This window comes from Nyctereutes procyonoides, unplaced genomic scaffold, assembly GCF_905146905.1.
Source record: "Nyctereutes procyonoides isolate TBG_1078 unplaced genomic scaffold, NYPRO_anot_genome, whole genome shotgun sequence".
NCBI lineage: Eukaryota > Metazoa > Chordata > Mammalia > Carnivora > Canidae > Nyctereutes > Nyctereutes procyonoides.
Window position 1 is genome coordinate 52,314,033 of NW_026575131.1, and position 13,964 is coordinate 52,327,996.

At 46.1% G+C, this 13,964-nt stretch overlaps 1 protein-coding gene across 1 annotated transcript in view; it reads left to right on the top strand.

Moving 5' to 3' along the window:
• LOC129521669 (rho guanine nucleotide exchange factor 18-like) overlaps window positions 1-13,964 on the top strand; it is a 59,283-nt gene that overhangs the window by 1,023 nt on the left and 44,296 nt on the right. The gene's annotated exons all lie outside the window — the stretch shown is intronic.

The window sequence follows — 13,964 nt, forward strand, 5'->3', positions numbered from 1 at the left end:
CTGGGTGAATGATTAATCCTGCAGCTGTGTGGAGAACTGTCAAGAGCGCAGGTTTGAGAGTCAAATCAGATCTGGGTGCTGGTCTCAGTTGTACCACCTACTCGCCATGTAGCCTTGCAGCCTTGCTAAGCCTCGGTTCCCCACCCCCCACCCCCTCTTTAAAATGGGAATAAGGATTAGTTAGAGATTCGATGAGGTAATATGTGTAACGTGCATAGCAGAGTCCCTGGCATATAGTGAATGCTCAATAAATGTCATAGAGTCTGTGTTATATATGTGCATGCCCCCTCCCGCCCCCCAGGCCTGTGTTTTCAGGTTGACACTGCAAATAATAAAGAGTCTGGAACACTTGAGCATCTCGCTTCTTGTTTGGACTGGGTCAGAGCGTCCACTTTACCAGGAGTTTGCTATTTGGTGGATCAAGCCCTTTAGAGAAAAAGGTCCTAAAGTGAGTAAGAGCATAACGCCAGAAAGCCAAGATAAATTCAATTCTTGTAAACATTTGTCTGGGTTTATTATATAGCTTATTTTCCTTTTAGGGGGCATGCCTAGAGAAATGGAAAAAGCGATTCTTTGATTCTTTTCTTCCTTTCTCTTTTTCCTAAGTTGACTTGAGAATGCCCCCACTTTGAAAGCTGAAGTGGCACATACATTGTTTCTGGCATAAGCTATGTTATAATTTTCATTCTTGTCACACAGTAGCAATTACCACTGGCTGCAGGGCCATTACCCTTGTCACCAGCCCCTGGGACTAGGGCTGTGGTCACCAGCTGTGCCTCCCTGGGTGTTTACCTACCACATGTTTAGCATATTTCTGATCCTTGTGTCAAGGTCTCCTTCATTCTTCCTCTTTCACCCTAGGTCCTGTTTCCATTTCTTCAAATTCCCTCTAAGACTTTGAAAACCTTTTCATCTCAGCACTCTTTAAGTAATTTAAAACTCTACAGAGTCCAAACAATTTGTTTCTTTGTTATTTATTAGTTGAATTCTACCCACCACCCCCCAAAGTGGTAGAGAGCAGCTATGTTTTGAAAACCCTTTCTCCAGGTGCAAAATAATTCCTGTAGCAGCTCTGGAGCTGCCCTTAGGAATTTTCTGGAGGAGGAATGTGACTGATGGGGGAGGGGGTGAACTGATTAAAATAATGTCCTCAGTAAAAGGGCCCCTGCTGGGGTGCTTATTTTTTGTTGTTAAAATTGCCCTTGAGTGTAAGATTCAACTTGCTTCCTCCTCCCCTTTTCTTTTGAGACAGTTTTCAACTGAGTATAAAGTTGCAGTTGGTTGTGTTCAAAGTAGCAAATACAAATTTAAAAAAGTTGATTTAGGGATCCCTGGGTGGCGCAGCGGTTTGGCGCCTGCCTTTGGCCCAGGGCGCGATCCTGGAGACCCGGGATCGAATCCCACGTCGGGCTCCCGGTGCATGGAGCCTGCTTCTCCCTCTGCCTATGTCTCTGCCTCTCTCTCTCTCTGTGTGTGTGTGTGACTATCATAAATAAATAAAAAATTTTAAAAAAAAGTTGATTTACATCATATCATGAAAAAAAATTCTTTTTTTTTTAAGATTTTATTATTTATTCATGACAGAGCAAAAGAGAGAGAGAGAGAGAGAGAGAGAGAGAGAGAGGTAGAGACACTGGCAGAGGGAGAAGCAGGCTCCCTGCAGGGAGCTCATTGTGGGACTTGATCCCAGGACTCTAGGATCACGCACTGGGCGGAAAGCAGACACTCAACTGCTGAGCCACCCAGGGATCCCGTGAAAAAAAAAATTCTAAAGATTCAACTAAGAAAAAAAAAAAGAAAAGAAAAAAAAAAGATTCAACTAAGAATATACATTTAACACATCGTGGGTGGTTACATTTTAAACTTATGTCACTCCTTTTTCCCCCTCTTAGTATAGCAACTTTATTGAGCTATAATTCAAGTACCATAAAATTCACCCTTTTAAAATGTGCCATTCAGTGGATTTTAATACTTTCACAGAGTTGTGCAACTGTCACCACTGTCTAATTCAGAACATTTTGTCATCTGGTTATTTTTGTGAGTGAGTTTCAGGAGGTGAGTTGAGAAAGGCCAAAAAAAAAAAAAAAAAAAGAGGTGGTCTAAGCAGGTGCCCCCTGGCTCCATTGCAGCGTGGGGCAGAGGGAGGAAAGGACCTTAGCTGGAATCCAGCATGTTCCCGTGCACAAGGACATTTATGTACTGTTTATGGATAGCTCTGATTTGCTGAGCGAAATTGACTTTAGAAAGAGTAATAAATAGAGGAGCCATCCACAGTAGTGGTGTTAGTTAATGAGTTTACTAGTCCCCTCACAAGATTGAAATGGAGGGACCCCTGGGTGGCTCAGTGGTTGAGCGTCTGTCTTCCGCCCAGGCCATGATCCCGGTGTCTCGGGATCGGATCGAGTCCCACATCGAGTTCCCTGCATGGAGCCTGCTTCTCTCTCTGCCTGTGTCTCGGCCTCTCTCTCTCTTTCATGAATAAATAAATAAAATCTTTTTTAAAAAAATGAAATAGATAAGTAACTGACCAGACATAATAGAGAGCAAAGAACAGCATTTGTGGGCATAGGAAGCAGGAAGGGAGTCAGCTCTGTGGTGCTCATAATACCAGGATGTGGTGATTGATGGCTCTTGTGATCTTCTGCAATGTCCACTTGGAGGCTCCTAATCAAAGAATTTAAAGAGGGATGGGAAGATGAAAAAACTGAGACCCTCCTCTATACTGCTAGTAGGGCCGTAAGATGGGGCAGCCACAGTGGAAAACGAGTCTGGCGGTTCCTCAAAAAGTTAAACACAGAGCTACCATATGATCGAGCAATTCCACTCCTAGGTATATACCTGAGAGGGATGAATATAGGTCTGCACAGAGATTGGTACACAGATGTTCACAGGAGTGTTATTCACAGTAGCCAAAAAGTGAAAACAATCCAGATGTCTATCAGATGAATGGAAAAATAAAATGTGATCCAGCTATACAATATTAGCAATAAAAAGTAATGCCATTCTCATACATGTTAACAACACAGATGAGCCTTGAAAAACGTCGTGCTAAGTGAAAGAAGCCAGTCCCAAAAGGCTACATATCTTCTGATTCCATTTATGTGAAATAGCCAGAACAGGCAAATATATAAAGACAAAAAAATAGGTTAGTGGTTGCCTGGGGCTTGAAGGAGGGGAATGGAGAGTGACTGCCAAGCGTGCAGGGTTGCTTTCAGGGGTGATGAAAACGTTCTAAAATTGTGGTGATAGATGCACAATCCTGAATACACTAAAAGCCATGAAATCGTATGCCATTAAAGGGGTAATACGAGGGAGGTGTAAAGTATGTGAATTCCATCTCCGTAAAACTGTTAAATAAGAGAGAGGCAGACAAGACACAGGCTGAGAATTAGAAGCACTGTAGAAATGGTTATGGGCATGGGACAGAATTTCAAGAAGTGGGTTGAAATTAGGTAGCTAGTGGGAACCTGGGTGGCTCAGTGGCTGAGCATCTGCCTTTGGCTAAGGTCGTGGTCCTAGTTTTCTAGGATTGAGTTCTGCATCGGGTTCCCTGCAGGGAGCCTGCTTTTCCCTCTGCCTGTGTCTCTGTCTCTCTCTGTGTCTCTCATGAGTAAATAAATAAAATCAAAAAGAAAAAAAAGAAGAAACTAGGTAGCTAGAAATCCAAAGGGCAAAGAGAAGAAAACCCTAAAGAAATAGGGAGCACCTCTCTAACACAAATGGCACGGGGTCAGATTGCTGACACTAATAGATTCTTATTTTCCTAAAGTTGATGGTAGATGGGTCCCTGCCACGGAAGAGATGGTTGCCAAGTCCTGTGTGCCCTCCATTGTGACAAAGGTTGAGGCAGAGATGTGGGGTCACAATCTCCCCATGGATGTAGCCTAGGTTCAGGCCGCAAAGCCCACTCTCCTGAGGTGTGGTGGTTAGGCCAAGACTCAGCTGTTGATAGAGAGAGAGCAGCTTGTGTGAAAGTCAGAGTCAAGGGGCACCTGGGTGGCTCAGTGATTGAACCTGTCCGTCTTTGGCTCAGGTCATGGTCCAGGGGTCCTGGGATTGAGTCCTGCATTGGGCTCCCACAGGGAGCCTGCCTCTCCCTCTCCCTCTGCCTCCCTTTTTATGTCTTTCATGAATAAATAAAAAAAATTTTTTTAAAAAAAAGGTCAGAGTCGAGAAATAGGTACTGTTAATCAGATATAGCCAGGGAGCACCGAGCTGGGCATTTTATGGGCTGGCGTGTTACCGTGGAGGACTTTATGGCCCTTGCCATCAGTGGGTGGAGGCCAGTTTGAAAAGGCAGAGGCTGGAGACAGGGAAGTTCTTTGAGAAATGACCTGGACCTAAATGGGGACAGCGTGGGAAGAGGTGAGACTTGGACCTGTTCAAAGGGAGGTGTGTCAGGGCTTCGCTGACAGTGTGGGAGAGAGTATGATATAGGTGACCCTGTGGACGGACAGGCCCTGAGGTCATCGGCTACTAGAACTCTTCCTTTCTCATTACGGGCACCCTGAAGCATGTAGGTGCTGTCAGTATGACCAGTTTCAATCTCAAGTTTCTCTTGCCTTAGAAAGGGGGAAGGTGTGTTCCCTGCCCTCGGATCAGGGTCTCTTCCCCTCACCCCCAACCACATACCCCATCCCAAGGCTTCCAGGGTCTAAGATCAGTAAAAGTAGCCCATGATAGACCATCAGGGGCCCTGAGGTGGTGCTTGGGGACCAGATGGGGGCGGAACAGGATAGCAGTCACTGCCTGCCAGGGGTTGGAGGTAGCAGGGGCAGAGAACCTGGCAGCTGAGTGATACGAGACCCATCAGAAATGAAAACAAAATAAATGTGACAGTAGAGCCACAATCTGGTTAATGTGCTTACGTAACTGGAGGTGGAAGCCTTGGGAGTGGGACTCTTATAAGCCCTTACAGTTCTGGGGCTTTTCTATCCATTCGCAGCGGGAATCAGCCACCCTTGCCCTCCACGTTCTACATGGGGAGCTGTGGCCTGGGAGCCTGGGGGGACATCTGCGTCTTTCCTCTGCTGTGTGATTTATAGCCCACCACCTTTCCCACCATGCTGGTGTTGTGAAAACGTCATAACCAGTATGGTAGGCAGGACAATGGCCCCCAGAGATGCCCACATCCTAACCCCCAAGAACTGCAAATAGGTGGCTTTCTATGGCAATTTATGGAATTTTGCAGGTGTGATTAAGGATCTGGAGATGGAAGGTGAGCCTGGATTATCTAGGTGACACCAATATCATCCAGAAAGTCCTCATGAGAGGGAGGCAGGAGGGTCCGGGTCAGAGGAAGAGGTGTGATGGTGGAAGCAGAGGTCAGAGAGAGGTGAGAAGGTATAGATGGGGGTATAGATGGCCTCTGGCATAGATCGAGGGGCAGGAAACCAAGGACAGCAGGTGCCACTAGAAGCTGGAAACGCCAGGAAACATGTTCTCCCCTAGAGCCTCCAGAAGGTGGCAGCCCTCCGGACCCATCTCAGCCTTAGGCCCTGCAGCCCCACCAGAGAATAACTTGTGCTGTTTTCAGCCAGTTTGTGGTAATTTGTTACAGCAGCTGTAGGGAATGCGCACACCCACTTTCCATCTCCAGTGCTTGAAAGCTCCAATCCTCATTTGACCTGGGACCTGTTCCCCCACCCCCACCCCCTCCAGCATTCCCTTTTACTCTGGAAGTTTCTAGCGCTCTAGGCCTCACTAAGGATTCTGTGTGCCTCCAGCAGGCCACCCTCCTTGCCCCTTCTCTATACACACGTGAGCAGAAAGATGATAGCAGGGAGCTCAGGCCTGTTTCTGTGGTATTAGAGCTGCTACTTAAACACCCTGATCCTCAGTTTCCTGTCTCTCAAATTAGAAATATAATAACATTCCTCATTTCATAGGATCGTGATTGCTTGTGAAGGGCTGGGCAGGGTCTGGGTGTGTTCGTTCATTCATTCAACACCAGGCTGCTGCTGTGTCCCAGGTACCAGGGTTGCAGCAGTCAAAACATAGCTTAGCCGTTGATTTGGGGGCTTTTTTTTTTAATCTTAAAAATATAACTTCATTAAACAAGTGTAGAATGTATGTACCAATAAGTAAAAATAAATTTTTGAAAAATGAAGTGTAACTACTATGGGCTGCTCCAGAAGTTTGAGGATTAATTAGAAGTCACATTAAAAAAAAAAAAGACTTTATTTACTCATGACAGACAGGGAGAAAGAGAGGCAGAGACACAGGCAGAGGGAGAAAGCAGGCTCCACTCAAGGAGCCCGATTTGGAACTTGATCCTGCAACTCCGGGATCATGCCCTGAGCCAAAGGCAGATGCTCAACCGCTGAGCCACCCAGGCTCCCCTTGAAGTCACATCTTGTAAATTAGTGCTTTTGAGTGTGTTCTTAGCTCCACCCAGCTTATTAGCAAGAAGCTTAAACCTTCCTTTTGGTGGTTCTCCCTCTTCTAGAATGTTCCAAAAGCCCTATCAAAGGGGAAGGCCCTTTAGTTTCGCTGCTGTCCACAGAATCAGCCAGTCAGCTGCTGCTTTTTTTAAATGGGGGTATTATAATACACATACCATGACATTCACCCCTTTAAAGCATATGATTTGATGGTTTTTAATATATTTACATGTATTCCTCACCCCAAAAGGAAATCAAGGAGCCACAAGCAGCCACTTCCCATTTCCAGTTCCCAAGCCTCTGGTGACCACAAATCTACTTCCCCCTGAAGATTTTCCAAACTGAGTTAGCTTTCCGTTGGTCTAGAAGGTTCACCTTGCAGATGGGCCCAGAGATAGGGGCTTCTGCGACTCTACCATGTGTTTGATTTTGACCATGACTACGATGAAAACTAGTACACACATACACGATGGGATCCAGAGTTTTACCAAAGAATAAGAATACTACTCTTTATTGCTCATGATAGACTCTGGCACTTTGCATTCTATTTTATTTTGTGGGAAGCTGTTTCCCCAACTCACTAAGGGGTCACAGTCCTCAGTGTCAGAACATTGCCTTGGGATCCCAGTGCACCACAGTGTAGGAAAAAGTTTAGCAAAGGATGGAGCATTTAGCAGTTCAATTAATAGCTTTGACTTTTGACAACTGTACTAGGTTCTTAGGGCTGCTGTAACAAATCACTACCACCTGAGTAACTTAAAATAACAAATTTATTCTCTCACCGTTCTGGAGGCTAAAAGTCTGAAATCGAGGTGTCTGCAAGATCGCACCCTCCGCTGAAGGCTCTAGGAAAGGATCCTGGAAGGCTACCCTAGGCCATGGTTCCTTGGCTTACGGCTGTATCACATCCATCTCTGCCTCTATATTCACTTGGCCTTCGCCTCTGCATGTCTGTCTGTGTATCTGTGTATCTCTCTGCATCCAAATCTTCTTTGCCTTGTAAAGGTGCCAGTCATCGGCTCACCCTTAATCTAGGATGATGTCATCTTGAGATCCTTAAGTTAATTGTATCTGCAAAGACCCTCTTTCCAAAAGAGGCCACATTCTGAGGTCTGGGTGGACATGAATTTTGAGGGGACCATATTCACCCAACCACAGGAACCTTCTATTTCCAGCGACTCGTAAATGAGAACAAGTTGACAAGCTATTGGTACTCATTTCTTAGAGTTTTTACAACACGTTGTAATTTTCAGATGATTTAAAGTGAAAATAAGCATTAGACATTGACTCACTCAACCCAGTAAGCGAGGAGAGGAAAGCAGAGGAGATCTTAAGGCCTAGTTTCTTGCTTGAAAAGCTTCTAAATCTGATTCCCTTGTGAATATAATTTGCTATACAATATAAACAGGTGCCAGATGCTACGATGTGTTGAATGTTTGCTTGTCTCCCTGTCCCTATGTAATCTATTCTTTCCCCCATGCATTCAGATACCTCCTTCATCAAATATAAAAATCTTATCAATTTAGGGAGGAAAAGACAGGCCCATATGCTTGGCCCTGCACCTAGCTTACATAAGTACGTGAAATTGCTTTCTTCCTGACCTTGAGATGTGAAATATATTAAAATATATTCAAGCTCACACCTTTGCAGTACTAAAAGGAATGCTAGTAAAGGTCCTTGCAAGGTTCTGGAACTTTCCTGATATAGGAGCTGGTTGCCTGCCGACTTATATTAATAGTTAGAGCCAGCGTTCTTAGCAGTGTGGGGGATCCTGAGACACTCAGAAAGCAACCTCATACCTGTTTGCTACCAGCATAGACTATTTCAGGGCTCTGGAATTCGGTAATGAGTTCACACAGTTAATCCACTTCACTGCTTCCTTTATTCCATTCCCTTCCGTGTGTCGGGGATTAAAAGCAGGAGCTTCTCGTGCCACATGAGCCCTGCTGGGTGCATTTTGATTGTTGCAATAAGCCCTCCCTTCCAGAACGAACCAAGTGAATAAAGTAGACCAGGAACCAGCAGACTTTTTCTGCAAAGAGGCCAATAGTAAATATTTTAGACTTTGCAGACCATACAGCGCCTGTTGCAGCTACTCCTGAAAGCAGCCCCAGACAACCAGGAAACAAGTGGACGTGTCTGTGTTCCAATAAAACTTTATTTACAACAATAGGTGGCTGGCCCTCTGGCTGGAACTTGCTCACTACTGCAGAGGACTCATGATTTTTACCATTCTGTTTCTAGGGCTGTGACTCCGATTTTGTAAATTTGGTGAGGGACACAGGTGAAGGGGACAGGGGATTCTCTCAGATGTGAGTTTGCACTGGGAGCTCCTTATGGAGCCTCAACACCCCTGACACCATTTCAGTTGTCGGTTTTTTACAAAAATGCAGTGCCCTTGAGTAATTCCCCAGGCTACTGGAAGCAAACAGGTTTTTTCTGGCATTGTATGTGCATGTTTTTTTTTTCCCTGCCTTCCACCTTTAACAGAATGCTTTTTATCTGGTGAAAGAGAAAGCCACTGGACTCTTGTCAAGTGTTTGATTTCCTCTGCCCTCCTTATAGCCACCTCTGCTAACATTTGCTCTTTATTTCCCAAATAAAAGGTTTTTTAAGAAAATACATATCGGGGCAGCCCCGGTGGCCCAGCAGTTTAGCGCCACCTTCAGCCCAGGGTGTGATCCTGGAAACCCGGGATCGAGTCCCATGTCCGGCTCCCTGCATGGAGCCTGCTTTTCCCTCTGCCTGTGTCTCTGCCTCTCTCTCTCTCTCTCTGTCATGAATAAATAAATAAAATCTTTTTAAAAAAATACATATTGGTGGCTCAGTCAGCTAAGCATCCCCCTCTTGGTTTTGGCTCAAGTCATGATCTCAGGGTCCTAGGATCAAGACGTGCCTGAGGCTCCTAGCTCAATGGGGAGTCGGCTTGTCTCCCTCTCCCTCTCCCCCTCCCCCTCCCCCTGGCTTGTACCCAGGTCACACAAAATGGTTAACTCACATGGCATATGCTTTTCAGGGTCTGAACTACCCATGGATGATGCTGTCCTTACACCAAAAACAATGTAAAGTTGAGCAAAGGGGGACAGGTGATCTCCAGGAGAGGCTTGGGCAGCACAGGGCATCTGCACGCTCTTTTCTCAGATCTGTAAATCATGAGGCAAAACACCAACTTTCTCTTTCTAAGCAGTCACCTTCCAGCCCAGGGGGTCCCTCTGACCAGGTTTGCCCCTCATCGAGCCCACATTGAAAGGTCATTTCCACTGGTGTCGACGTCATCCTTTAGGAGTGATTGTGACTACTTCTCTCTTGGTAAAATGTTCCAGAGCCACCTGCACCTGGCTGGCCCCTGTGAACTGGTTAAACTTGTTCATCAGAAGGAGTCGAAACACCCCGATGGAACGGAACGGGGTTTTGTTCTCATAGGTTCATTAACCATCCTCGCTAATTGCTGAGGTCCCTAAAAGGCAGAGGCAGGGCCCTTCCAGACCATTCAAGGGGCAGGGCGGGGTCCTGCAGAGTTCCCCGTATCCCTGAGCTTGTCTCTTGATGAAGCTGGTAGGTCTGTCACACCTAGCGTGGCCAGCAATAAAAGCAGACAGTTCTCTTTTTTGGTATATTTTTTTATTGAAGTTCAGTTTGCCAGCATATAGTATAACACCCAGTGCTCATCCCGTCAAGTGCCCCCCTCAGTGCCCATCACCCAGTCACCCCATCCCCCTGCCCACCTTCCTTTCCACTACCCCTTGTTCGTTTCCCAGAGTTAGGAGTCTCATGTTCAAAAGCAGACAGAAGTTCTTTTTTTTTTTTTAATAAATTTCTGTTTTTAATTTTTTTTTAAGACTTTATTTATTTATTCATGAGAGATACAGAGAGAGGCAGAGACACAGAGAGAGGGAGAAGCAGGCTCCATGGAGGGAGCCCGATGTGGGACTCGATCCTGGGACTCCAGGATCACACCCTGGGCCAAAGACAGATGCTCAACCACTGAGCCACCCAGGTGTCCCCAGAAGTTCTTTAAAAGTGGTGCTTTGTGTTTATCTTCTGTCTTGGGGAACACTAGGTTCCTGGGAGAAAATCTAAATCCATGAGGGTTGAGTAGCAGCCACTCTGCAATTCAGGTCTCCTGCAGCACTGTTGTACCTTCAAAAAACAAACAGAAAGCATCTTAACCATTTTTCAGTGTCCAGTTCAACTGCATTAAGTACACTTACATTGTCATGCTACCTACCATCCTCACCATCCATCTCCAGAACTTGTTTATCTTTCCTTAACGGAGGCTCTGTCCCCATGAAACATTGACTCCCCTCCCCGCTCCCTCCTCCACCAGCCCCTGGCACCTGACTCCTCATCTGGGGACCTCACAGAAGTAGAATCAGACAGTGATTGTCCTTTTGAGTCTGGCTTCTTTCGCTGAGCATAAGGCCCTCCAGGTTCATCCATGTCGTGGCAGGTGTCAGAATGTCCTTCCTTCTTAAGGCTGAATGATAGTCCACTGGATGGATGGACACTGGGGTGTTTGCACCTTTTGGCCTTTGTGAATAATAATACTCTGAACATGGGTGTACAAGTATCTGAGTCTCTGCTTTTTTTTTTTTTTTTAAGATTTATTTATTCATGAGAGACACAGACTGAGAGACAGAGGCAGAGACATAGGCAGAGGGAGAAGCAGGCTCCTTGCAGGAAGCCTGATGTGGGACTCTATCCTGGTCCCAGGATCACAACCTGAGCCGAAGGCAGGCACCCAACTTCTGAGCCACCCAGGCGTCCCTGAGTCTCTGCATTTAATTCTTTTGAGTATACACGCTGAAGCAGGATTGCTGGCTGTTACCGTTCTGTTTGACTTTTTGAGAAACTACCAAACTTGTCCACAGCAGCTGCACCATTTTCCCTTCCTGCCAGCAATCTATGAGGATTCCGGTTTCTCCACATCCTCATCAACGCAGGCTGTTTCCCATTTTTAAAAAACTCTACCCTCCTAGTGGGTGTGAAGTGGCTTCTTCTTGTTCTGATTTTCATTTCCCTGATGATGAGTGCTGTTGAGCATCTTCTCATGTGATTGTTGACTGTCTCTGTATCTCCTTTGGAGCAAATGTCTGTTCAAATCCTTTGTCCACTTTTTGAATTGGGTTTTTTAGTTTCTTTATGAGTTTTTTCTACTGGTTGCATCTGACGCTGTAGGGTCTTGCAAGAACTGAAAAGCAAGTGTCATATATCTACAACTTTTGACGTCTTGAGGTGCATCACCAGAGGTGGTGGTGGTCCCAGGCCTGGGAAGGAAGCAGAAGAACTGGCCTGGTGTGGCCTCCTAACCGCAGACCAGATGACTCCTGCCACTGAAAAGGGGGTGTTTAAGGAGGCAGCAGCAGTCATAAGCCTGAAAGCCAGTGTGAATCATTAGGAAGAAACCATATCCCATCATTCCTCTTCTAGTGACAACTATCCAGCCCAGTAGACCAGGGAAATGAGGTGGAACATGTGGAAGTGGGAGGCACTTAATCAGGTCCCCCACGACATTCTTGGGGCAGGATGAGAAGTGCACACAGGTGTTAAGATAATTCTGAGTTAATCATCCTGTAGCCAGGCTCATAACTAGTTAGATGAAAGCTCCTTACGGGTATTAATTAGTGTCCCAGGGTCAACATAGACGGGGACCGCCCCTGGGCTCTGTCCTCTGTCCTGACTGCCAGTTTACTATGTAATTTAGAAAGATAAAAGATGTAGAAAGTTTAATGATCAAAGCTGGAGCTGACAGCTGGAGGTGACCTTCATCACAGTGTCATGGAGTCAGAACCCAGAAATCTCAGTGACTGAAACAACTGGCTGAAGCCAGCAGGGTTAATATGAGTCTGAAGAATGTTTCAGCTCCTGTGCCTGCCTCTTAAATCATCCCAGCCTCGGCATCGTGGACCTTTGAGCCCAGGTGATTCTCTGTGGTGGAGCCATCCTGTGCTTGTGGGACGTTGAGCGGCATCCCTGGTGGTGACCCACTCAAAGCTGGGAGTACCCCAGCCATCATAACAGTCAAAAACGTTCCCAGACAATGCTGAATGTTGGCCAGGACGCAGAATCCCCCCTGGTTGAGAACCATCGATCTAAATAAGCAACTACAGAAACACAGGATGGGGAATTAGGACGGAATGACAGCCTAAAGGAGCAACTCTGAGATTCCAGTTAAGGATAATAGTTAAAAAAAAAAAAAAAAAAGGATAATAATAGTTTGAGCCAGTGCTTGTGATACAGCAGTCCTACCCACACCCACCCCCAAAAGAAACTAATATAATTAAATTAGGTTGTTCTTGTACCAAGAAAACTGGCAACAGAGCCAGGACCCTAAAGATAGCTAATTCTGTGTCATCCGGTTCAATCCCAGGAGCTCTGCAAAGCAGTCTCCCTCACCCCGGAATCTCGCCCACTCCTTGCCTTCTGGTCTTCTGCAGATATCCTGCTATTGTTCACATCTCTCTCCTGAGCTCCGTGTCAGCCATCACCTTGAGTCCTCAGAGGTAGCTTGGGCAACTTCACTCAAATCGAACTTACCACCTCTCCCTTCCCCTGGCCCCTGGCTCTGCCCTTCCCTGGTCACCTGCATCCAATCCCAACCCCCTCCCTGCCCATCACCCTGCATCCACCTGCATCCCTTTCAGGTTCTCCCCACTGCAGCCACTGCTTCCGGGGACAAATGTGATCAAAGACCTCATGTGTAAACTTTTTTTTTTCTTTTTTCTTTTCTTTTATTTATTTATTTGAAAGAGAGCGTGAGATAGGTCACAAGCCAGGAGGAGGGATAGAGGGAGAAGCAGGCTCCCTGCTGAACAGGGAGCCTGAGACAGGACTTGATCCCAGGACCGTGGGGTCATGACCCAAGCCGAAGGCAGACACCTAACCAACTGAGCCACCTAGGCGCCCCATGCATAAACTTTTCAGTGGCTTCCGTTTTCAGGATAATAGTATAAACTCCTAGGATCCCAAAGGCCCATGACAGAACCTTCACACACAGAGTTGTTCCCTCCACCCTGCCCTTCTGCCCACTTCATTTCTCCTCATTTCTCCCCTGACCTGCCCCAGACCAGGTCTCCCTCTGCCCCTTCCTTCAGCAAATATTTATTGAGCATTCACCTTGCCCCAGGCCTTGTGCCAACAACGAACAACAAACAGAGATCCCCACGTGTGTGGAGTTTCCTCTAAGAACCCAAATATGGTTCGCTCATTATTTGTGGATTCCAGATTTTTTAATTCACCAGTGGCTAACAATTCTCTATAATCCCCAAGGCGCTTGGGCCCGCACTGTCTTTGTTTGAGCTCATTCTATCAAACAAGTGTCCTTTTTGCGGTGTATTTAGTGCCACGTTTTTTGCATTTTTGTGCTTTTTGTTGGCTATTTTGCTGTTGAAAGTGGCCCTGAGCATTGTACCAACATGCTGTGTACTGTCGCTAGGCACAAGAAGACTGTGATGCAAAGAAAATACACATATCAGGCAAACCTCGTTCAGACGTGGGTTATAGAGCTGTTGGCTCTGTTCAGTGTTTATGATGCAGCAGTGCATATTGAATAAGGTCTCTTCCAACCAAAACACACGGAAA